General features: G+C 43.7%; 1 long non-coding RNA gene across 1 annotated transcript in view; it reads right to left on the bottom strand.

Annotated features, from left to right (window-relative positions):
• Window positions 1-1,128: 1,128 nt before the first annotated feature.
• The window catches only part of LOC306641107, a 46,592-nt gene continuing 38,382 nt past the window's right edge, over window positions 1,129-9,338 (bottom strand). Inside the window, exon 8 of the long non-coding RNA XR_013758028.1 lies at window positions 1,129-1,263. This is a non-coding gene — a long non-coding RNA (uncharacterized lncRNA). The remainder of the gene's footprint in view (window positions 1,264-9,338) is intronic.

The raw sequence follows: 9,338 nt of genomic DNA, 5'->3' as shown, positions 1-9,338 counted from the left end.
AGAGTTCCTGTGCTCAGGAGAGGGTGGAGAGTCCAGTCCTCCATCAATCTTCTATCTCCTGCTCTCCCAGAAAATTAAGGCAAATAAGTGACCTGTGAGAAATCTGAGACTAGGGAAATTCTAGGGCTAAGACCATCACCAAACTATCTCCTCATCTGGACCCAGAGAGAAGGCCTCTCAGACTTGCTTACCTTGGATCTCCCAACTCCACCTTGATCTCTTCCTGGGGAAAGACCAGTGGCAGAGGCAGGAAATGAACAGGCAGTTGGAAAAGTATAGTTCCAGCCTTCCAAAGTATAACTCAGTTCCCTACACCTTGAAAATTCCTTCCTACTACTTCTCTCCTCCATTTGATGACTCAAAAAAAAAAAAGGAAAGAATGAGTGAATGAATGAAAAGAAAAAGAAAGTTCAATTTCCTGAAAAGAATCTGTTATTTTTATTTTATTGAAATATTGAAATAAGAGATTTGGGGCAAGTCTTCATATTCCTGAAGACCCCAACAGTTTGGATCCTGCCTCCTGCTTGGTGGCTGATACCTTTCTTCCCTGAGAGGAAGCACAGAGTCAGTCTCAGGCAGGTGTCCTTCTCGGGAATGGCAGGTCATGTATTTTAGACAGTTGTCAGCTCTTGTTAGGATTGTTCTCCTTGGCACTGGCAATGGCCTGGTTTATGCTTCTCCCAGAAAACTGCCCCAGGTTTGGACAGTGCACCTGGCTGAATGTCCTGAGCCAGTCAGGTCCAAAAGCTCAGCTCTACAGACTGCTTGTAACTCATATTACTTGGTCTTCCACCCACAGACCCAGAGCTCAAGAGACATAATTTGAGAAACGAAAAGTTGTTCTGTGGCAGAGATGCATATGAAGTGCACAGGAGGGTCTGAGCAGGAAGAGGCTCAGCATCTCTGCTTGGCAGAGCCTGCTATTCTGGGATGGTGAACAGAGTGTATTTCACTCAGGCATTATTGAATAGGGACAGTAGCTCTGTTGGCCTGGTTCTCCAGAATTGCTACTAGCTCAGCCCTTGTCACAAGAAGTAGGCAGTCATCTGGGCTAGCCTGTGATGATGTTAGGAGAACCACAGTGGCAGGCAGGGTGAGTCTTTGGGGGAACTTTCCAGAATCACAACTGACAAAAGGATGAAGATGATAACAGCTGTGGTGGTAATGGTGATGATGCTGATGACGACTGACAGTGAAAGCTTCTAAAGTTGGATCTTGACAGAAAAGATTTGACTAGGTGGTGAGGACAGAACTTGTTGTGTTCTAAGGGAGGGAAATGACACACCAGAAGGACACAGAGTTTAGAGCAAGCAAAAGCAAATTCATGGGACAAAAAAGGAATCAGTCAATTAAAGAGGAAACCAAGTTGAATGAGGAGTGTGGTTTGAATGATGGAGGACCTTTGCTGGCACGTAGAGGATTTTCAAGTTGCTGTAGAATGAAAAAGAGAACAAAGGACTGCCAGTGAAGGCAGTGCCCGAGGAAGGTTAAAAGAGGCCAAGGGATGAACAAGAGAGAAGAGATGGAAGAAAGGTGATGGGTTTGTGAAGCTCTTGGGGAGATCTTGAGTGGAAGTGATGAGACCCACAGGGCCTCTGGCCCAACCCAAGACACCAAGAAGTACAGGGAAGTTCATGTCTCTTGGGTCAAATTTTGACCAACAGAAAACACATAACTTCTTCATTTCCTTGCAGACACATAATATATTAGTCTGTTTCCTATTGCTATTATAAAATACCTGAGGTTGGGTACTGTGTAAATAAAAGAGGTTTATTTAGCTCACAGTTTTGGAGGCTAAAAATATAAGATTGGGCAGTCCTATCAAGTTGCCTTCTGGCATCACAGAAGATGGTATCACTATGGTAGGAACAAGTGCAGAAAAGATCACATGATGAGACAGGGATCCAAAGATTCAAGGGACAGGTTTGCTTTCTTTATAACAACATGCTCTTGGGAGGAACAAATTTACTCCTCAAGACCAACATTTATCACTTCCCTCATCACCTAATTACCTTTCAGTAAGCCCCACTTCTTAAAGGTTCAACCACCCCTGAACATGGTCACACTGGGTACCAAGCTCTCAGCCATGAACCACTGGGTCATAACCAAATCATGACCCACAATAATTCATAAGGCCTTTTTTTTCCCTTTGGTACTGGGGATTGAGCCTAAGGTCACTTAACCACTGAGCCTCATTCCCAGCCCTTTCTATTTTAATTTTCAGACAGTCTCACTAAGTTGCTTAGGACCTTGTTAAGTTGTCAGCAGTTGTCAGCTGGCTTTGAACTCACGATTCTCCTGCCTCAGCCTCCTAAGCCTCTGGGATTACAGATGTGTGCCACCGCACCTAACTCATAAGACCTTCCTAAGACCAAACCATCAGCAGCACTTGTTGCAGACCTTGGGCCAGTCCGCCCGCGCCTCTCCTCGGGTCTGTTCTTCCTCCTTCACTGCCTCAGTTCCCTTTCCCTTGAATTGCACAACCAATATTAAGTGCCTAGACAAACAGTAAAGTTATTTATACTGTTAATCAATGGCCACCTTATAGACTATTCTAGGGATCTGATAGTGTGTTCTATGAATAAACATAGTCCCTGCTTCATGTTCATGGAGTTTCACCTTCAAAGTATATAATTATAAATGGAGATATGTACTCAGAAGAAAGAGGGCTCAGCTTTCTATAGCGTGTACAGCAAAGCAGCCTGGCTTTGACAAGGTCGGGGAAGTGACCTTGGAGGGGAGGCTGGCCTCAAGAGATAGGAGATAAACACCAAAGCAGGAACCGTTTGAAGGGGAAGAAGGGAGGGCAAATGTGTGGAATGAAGATCACAGCACTCTCCTGGGCCTTGTTGCTGAGCACTCGGGAATGTCACCCAGAGAGTTATTTAAGTATAAATGCTTAGTCCCTTCTCGGACATCGAAGACCCCTTGTACTAGGGAAAAGGATTCCTAGGAACAGCGTAGCAGGTTTTCTAGCTAACTTTGGTCTGCTAAATCAGAGCCTTGAGCAGTTCAGGGGAAGATTCCTAAGTCTTCCTTCTGAAACTTGGCCAGGTTAGGAAACCACAGGACCTGTCTGAATGAAAAGGGAAAGGGTGCTTTGTCCTCAGCAGGCCCTCAGCCTGCTGACAGAGCCACTCTGTCTTCTCCCTCCCCCTTATTCCCCTTCTCTTCCTCAATCCACCTCCAACCCCTGCATGAGCAGGCATTTGTACACATACGGGAGGACATACACATGTTCATGTGTACACACATGTACACACACGTGTGCACACACACACGCGCGCGTGCGCACACACACACACACACACATATGCACAGACCAGGGCCCATTTCTCTGCTTCCTTAGGTTTCTTCTCTCTGAGGCATGTTCCTGAGCTATACAGAAGCTGAGGGCCTTTCCTGATCTTTCTCCAACTCTACTGGCCTGACCCATTTGCAACCCCTCAGGCCCTTGCTATCTTCTAATCAAGTAAGTTATCAATAGTTACTTACTGATTGATTAAAAATTTCCAGATAATCATAGTGATAATTCACATGTAAGGATATGAACCATAGTTCAAAAAGACATTTTCAACGTCACATCTTATTTGGTATTTCTTGAGGAGCCAAATTGGTGTGCAGTATTATCCACAATCAATAGGTGAAGTGTCCTTCTTGACCAAAGTTAAGAAGGAAACTTGCTTCTCTATCCCCAGGGAATAAATCTCCATTTTACAAGGGTCTCCAATCACCTTAAGGCAAGGGAGTGACTAATACTGGATTCATTTTCAGACAAGCCTTATCTGGAAGGGGGTGGAGATATGAGGATAATTCATGTGGCGGGAAGAATCATTTAGCACTGCCGTGTATTAGTGGCCCTATGGTTTAGGGTTCAGGGCAACATGTCTGTGCTTTTGTTTCGTTTTGGTACTGGGGATTGAACCCAGGGGTGCTCTACCCCTGATCCACATCCCTAGTCTTTTTATTTTTTTAGTTTGAGACAGGGTCTCCCTAAGTTGCTTAGGTCCTTGCTAAATGACTGAGGCTGGCTTGAACTTGGGGTTCTCCTGCCTCAGCTCCTGGAGTCACTGGGGTAACAGGTGTGTGCCACTGTACCCAGCCTGGGTCTGTGCTTTTGAACAAAAACACTTGAGTTTGAGACTCAGTGCTGCAGTGTGTTAACTGTGTGGTCTTGACTCCTCTTCCTTCATTTAAAGTGAGGATAATCGTAGTATATAAGACAGGGATAAAGATTAAATATTAGAGATACCACCTCCAAAGCACTTCACAAAGTGTCCAGCATATACAAAACCCACTCTTTTATTGTTGTTATTAAACTGCATAGTCCCCACCTTCCCTTTTGTGAGATGGGCCTCAGCGAGGACCATCAGTCAAAGCAGGTGAATATGTTTGCTTTGGTGGGAGGTAGGGAGATTGGGAGGGAGAAGGGAGGAAACAAAGAGGAAAAAAAAAAAGACTGCTCAAAGCCCCAGGCCCACCACATGACGCCCTTCTTGTTCCACTGGCCCAGGTAGGCAGTTTTCCGACCCTGCCAGAAGGAGTGGAAATTGAACTGTGATCTGGAGAGCCATCCGTTCTGACCATTAGTCAAACACCGGGAGCCAGTTGGACCTAATTGTCTTTGAAACATCTGAAGACTAAACACTTTTTTTGGAGGTCAGGCTGCATAACTGAAAAGGCAGAGTTACCTGAGATGAAAATAAAGGCATAATAGGTTCATATAGTTGATCTGAAAATTAGCTTTAGGGGTCTCCTTATGTTGGTTTCTTAATGATGTGAAACGTAATAATGGCTTAGACCATAATAAAGATGAATTACTTTTTTTTTCAGAAAAATAATGAAAGTTGGGTAAACATCCCAAGTTTATCACTTAATTTATCCCCAGCTCGTAGGGAAGGAGAGATCGAGGAAGAGAGAGAGAGCGACCTCCCCCCAGCCCAGCCCCCATTTTTAATATTCCAAGCTATTAGATTTCAATAACCCACTCTCCAGCAATGTGTGTCTCATTTCCCTGGACAGACCAAATAGGCAATAACAGCCTCTCGGTTAGAACACTAATGTTGTAATTTAGAACTTCTGTCAAGATGAAAGATCTTTGCTAGGATCCTCAGAGGGCCCACAGCAACACTTCAACCCAGGCCCGGATAATGAAGTTTTCATTATTAAATAAAGATATTTTAGGAATGTCATAAACCATAAATCCACTCTCTTCTAGCATCCTGCCTCCTTATTGTGTTTATTTCTAGGCAAAGGTCCATCCACTTTGGGTTGCCCCTAACTCCTCCAAACATGGCCTTCCTTACCTTTCAGCCCCCTGAATCCCACTGTGATACACTCAAGTTGCTATGGTGACAGAAGAGCACGTCTTCTCCCACACTGAGGCCCACAGGCTATAAAAAAGGAGGGTGGGGATAGAGATGAGTCCCTGCTTCCTCTTCCCACCAACTCCTTCTGCCCTACTATGTCCTGCCAAAGCTGAGAGACTGACTCCAGGCAGCTTTATCTCACCTCATGGAAATGCTAACATGCACCATCAGGTCTAGCTGTTCTTAAAAATTATGGCACAATCAATTTTTAATGTGAATTTAGTGCTGGTTGGAAGCATTAGACTCTGAGTCCCAGGGAAATGGCTCATCTGTTTATCCACTTGCCAAATGTCAGGGTATAGTTTCCTCAAACCTCCCTGCCTTATCCTGATTCCCATCATGACCTCAGGAAGACAGTCTTACTGGACCTGCTCCTACCAAGCTCAGGAAAATCCCTTCTGAAACTCTCCACACTGGAGAGCAAGTGAAAACCCTCTTGTCTTCCCCATTGTTCAGTGACAGGAGCTCTGTCGCATCTCTCATCTCGGTGGTCTCCACAAGTAAGAAAATCAGAGCATCTGAAGTCAGGAACTCATTTAACAATCCCCAGTCCACTGCCGGTCGACCATACCTGACAAGCCAGCTGTCTTAAAGTTTCAGGGGAACCTTCCAGTCTATCACGGTAAAGCAAAGGAACTCTCATTAGTCTATAACCAAATGTCTCCTTGCTGTGCGTTAGGTCCTCTTATAATAGTATACAACATAAAGTTCTTAGAAAGAGATGAATTTATAACCTGTATTTTTGTTTACACCATAATCAAACAGCTAGAGCAAAACCAGCTATTAGATTAATCAGGAAAAATGGGTAGATGCAGCCAACAACAAAGATGATGATCCTCTGTGGCTTCCAGATATCTCTGTGTTGTCTTCCATCCTCATAAGATTTGAAGTTGGACAGATTTAGTGCTGAATTACTGAGAGACGTCACTTTGTCATCACCACTGCTGAGTGGACTTAAGGAACAGTTTGTCTCAGCAAAAAGCACTCCTTTCTGAAAACATCTAAGAATCCAAATTATGAATTATATATACATATAGGTACCTATATTTTAATTTATTTGAAGTCCGTCTAGGAGCATACTTCAGCTTGGGGTAGTTACTGGGGGAGAGGGCACAACAAACTATAGCGTGCTATCAGCACATGAATTAATTGAAAATAAATTTCCCCTCCCAGCACTAAACAAATGAGGAGCTTTTGGTGTGATAACACTCACACCCGCCTGTAATAGGTTGCTAAGATTCTACTAATTAAAAAAATCTCATTTGAAGATAGTTAATGGTTTCTGCATTTCTACAAAGCACTAGTCAGACTACATTTCTCTGAACTTCAGGGTCTGTGCTGATTACTACTCAATTAGTTTTGATTCAATTCACTGAAGAAAAATGTCCATTTCATTAGTGTAGAGAAATAACCATTGGACACAAAATATATTTCCCAGCATTGCTATGGCAACCCGGATGACACAGCTGAGCTCAGAATGTTAATGCCTTCCCCGGGACTATGTTTTTAAGTCAGCATGCGGCCATTAAGTCTTGCTGGGTGGGGGTGGCTGGTGCCACATTGCTGCTGATTGGCAGACAGAAGAGTCCATGAGACTCCCAAGAAGGCTGCCTTCCTGCCACTCACCTGCCCTACCACTCCCTTGTGGGTTGGGCATATCAGCAGCAGTATCAATTGCTGCTTTGCAAGTCCCCAGGCCTCTTTCTATGTGACATGCAAAGTCCAGCTGAAAAGTGAAAACTGCAGTCCATCATGCTGACGTGCTTTTTTACACGTTGCCTACTTTGTGGATGTGTGTGGCTGTCGAGGTGATGGACTGACTTTTGAGCTCTTCATCAATACATTCCGGTGGGCCCAGGCTGCTCACACTGACAGAGTGAGCTGAGGAGCCAGAGGTCTGTGCAACTCAGTGAACGGGCACCCACCTGGCGTACTCTGCTGCCATGAGAGGTGCTCCATTCCTACCCTCAACCCCACAGGGCATGTAAGTACTGGGTGGGAAGCAAAGGAATGGATCTGCTTATATGATAGGTGGCAAAAACACCAATACCAGTCATCAAGAATGATAGATGTAGCCATTATTTAGGCATTAATCAGGGCAGATAACAGAATTAGACCATAACAAAAATTTCATTTAAGAGACTAAATTTTCTAGGTTAAATAGATAATTTCCCGTATTTTCCCTTAAACTATGTCAGCATAATTTTAGATTATCAATTAACTGTTAATTGCTGTGTACTATGCTAAAAACCCCATGTCTTGGTGTAAGAGATTAAAGATAGAGAATGTGCCCTCAAGGAACAGTTTAGTTGTGAGACAGTACAGGAACCACTAATGACAGCTGCTATTTACTGGGTACTAACTGCCTGGAAGTGTTCAAAGTACTGTGTATCTCTTATTTTATTTAATCCCCATATTAGCACTATGAAGAAGATATTAACCCCATTTTATAACCAAGTACACTGAGGTTCAAAAATGTATGTGGCTAGACAATCACTAGCTCAGTTACAGTAAGTCATTGACAGAACTGGATTCAAACACAAGTCCGTCTTACACCAAAATTTCTTCAAACCAAGTCCTCTGCCTTTCATGGACACAGGAACAAAAAAGTCGGGTGGTAAATTGCTCAGTGACCGCTGATGGTTAAAAAAGCAAATACTTGAACCATAAAGAAAGCAGCAAAGTCCTACAGTATTTAATTCACTTAACTTCCTTTTTAAAATTCAGCTTCAAAGGAAAGGGCAAAACCAGAGCAACCTGTCTCCTTCGTTAGCCAGGTATTCTACACATCACTTTCCCATTCCTTCTGAGACCAGGGGAGAGGCAGGATGGTCACTGTGAGCGGCCAGAAGGCTTGCTCCAGCACAAGCGCAAGCTCTCTGCCCACCGTCTCACTGCCAGAGTCCCCGCGCCCTGCCCCAGCTCCACTCCCTCGGGATCCTGGGCATCAGAGCTTCTCTATTTTGAATCATCATCATGTCATCATTAAAGATATTTATTAAGCCTCCACATACACATTGTTCTAGTCATCCCATTTATTCTTGTTCCCTTGGCACTTCTGTAATTTTCACTCTATTTGTTTGCCGTTGCTTGACATGATTTTATGTCATCTTTATACATCTTCAGGTACAGTGCTGAAGACATCCAGAACTCTCTGAGCTCAGAGGGGCCCCTATCTTTTCTCTTTGCTCGCTGGTAACAATACCGGCGGGTCTTGGAGATAGGATATCTCAGTTCAGGAAATAACCCAATGGCTGCTTCTCTCAAATACGAGGTGGAACCGAATGAACTGGCATATACAGAGGCTTACAATCAAAAATCACGCCAGAAGTAGAGCATGTCATGGGCACAATGCCACTCCATAGACTGACCTGGGTGCTAAGGTAGCTTTTGTCAAAATGTGTCCAGATAAAATCCTAGTTCCTTAGTATGTTAAAGGATGTTAGTAGTGACAGGGTTCCAGATACACAACACCCAAATATGGCACCTTGCCATTTGAGAAAATGGCAGATGCAGGAAGCTCTCTCTAACCTTCTCTTACTCTTACCTGAAGCAGGCCTTAGAAGGATTCTTTGACCTTTCTCTAAAGAAAGTCCTAAGACTCTCATTCCACAAGGAAGACACAGAGACAATTGAGAAGAGTCTGAACACACAGGCTTTGCTGAGCTCCCTCCATCTGGGGATCATTAGATGATATCTTTTTGTCCTCCAGTCATAGTCCTGAATGCCCACAGGTGTCCCTGTTTCTTTGGGTTTTCATTTCTGAAGGCTCTCCTGTCATATAAAACTTATATTAAATATATTTGTATGTTTTTCTCTCATTACTCTTTTTTTTTTTTTTTTACAGGGGTCTCATTCATGAACTTAGCAATGGGAAAAATTACTTCTCCACTACAGGAGAAAAGAGTGAAAGAGGGGATTTTTGGTCAATTATATTGAGAAGATGCTGGGTTAAACAAAGTTAATCAA

The sequence above is a fragment of the Sciurus vulgaris genome (genome assembly GCF_902686455.1).
Source record: "Sciurus vulgaris genome assembly, chromosome: 12".
Taxonomy (NCBI): Eukaryota; Metazoa; Chordata; class Mammalia; order Rodentia; family Sciuridae; genus Sciurus; species Sciurus vulgaris.
Note: the sequence above shows the minus strand (reverse complement) of the source record. Positions and strands in the feature narration are given on the sequence as shown.